Source organism: Bison bison, unplaced genomic scaffold (genome assembly GCF_000754665.1).
Source record: "Bison bison bison isolate TAMUID 2011002044 unplaced genomic scaffold, Bison_UMD1.0 scf7180017848194, whole genome shotgun sequence".
Classification (NCBI taxonomy): domain Eukaryota; kingdom Metazoa; phylum Chordata; class Mammalia; order Artiodactyla; family Bovidae; genus Bison; species Bison bison.
The window spans coordinates 1-668 of record NW_011478767.1 but is presented as its reverse complement, the minus strand read 5'-3'; positions in this window follow the sequence as shown (position 1 = coordinate 668).

Genomic DNA, 668 nt, shown 5'->3' with positions numbered 1-668 from the left:
TGAATGCAGAGTTCCAAAGAATAGCTAGGAGAGATAAGAAAACCTTCCTCAGTGATCAGTGCAAAGAAATAGAGGAAAACAATAGAATGGGAAAGACTAGAGATCTCTTCAAGAAAATTCAAGATACCAAGGGAACATTTCATGCAAAGATGGGCACAATAAAGGACAGAAATGGTATGGACCTAAAAGAAGCAGAAGATATTAAGATGAGGTGGCAAGAATACACAGAAGAACTATACCTAAAAGATCTTCACAACCAGATAATCACAATGTTGTGATAACTCACGGAATGTGAAGTCAAGTGGTCCTTAGGAAGCATTACTATGAACAAAGCTAGTGGAGGTGATGCAATTCCAGTTGAGCTATTTCAAATCCTAAAAGATGATGCTGTGAAAGTGCTGCACTCAATATGCCAGCAAATTTGGCATATTGAACAAAACTCAGCAGTGGCCACAGGACTGGAAAAGGTCAGTTTTCATTCCAATCCCTAAGAAAGGCAATGCCAAAGAATGCTCAAACTACCCCACAATTGCACTCATCTCACACGCTAGTAAAGTAATGCTCAAAATTCTCCAAGCCAGGCTTCAACAGTACGTGAACCATGAAATTCCAGATGTTCAAGCTGGATTTAGAAAAGGCAGAAGAACCAGAGATCAAATTGCCAACAT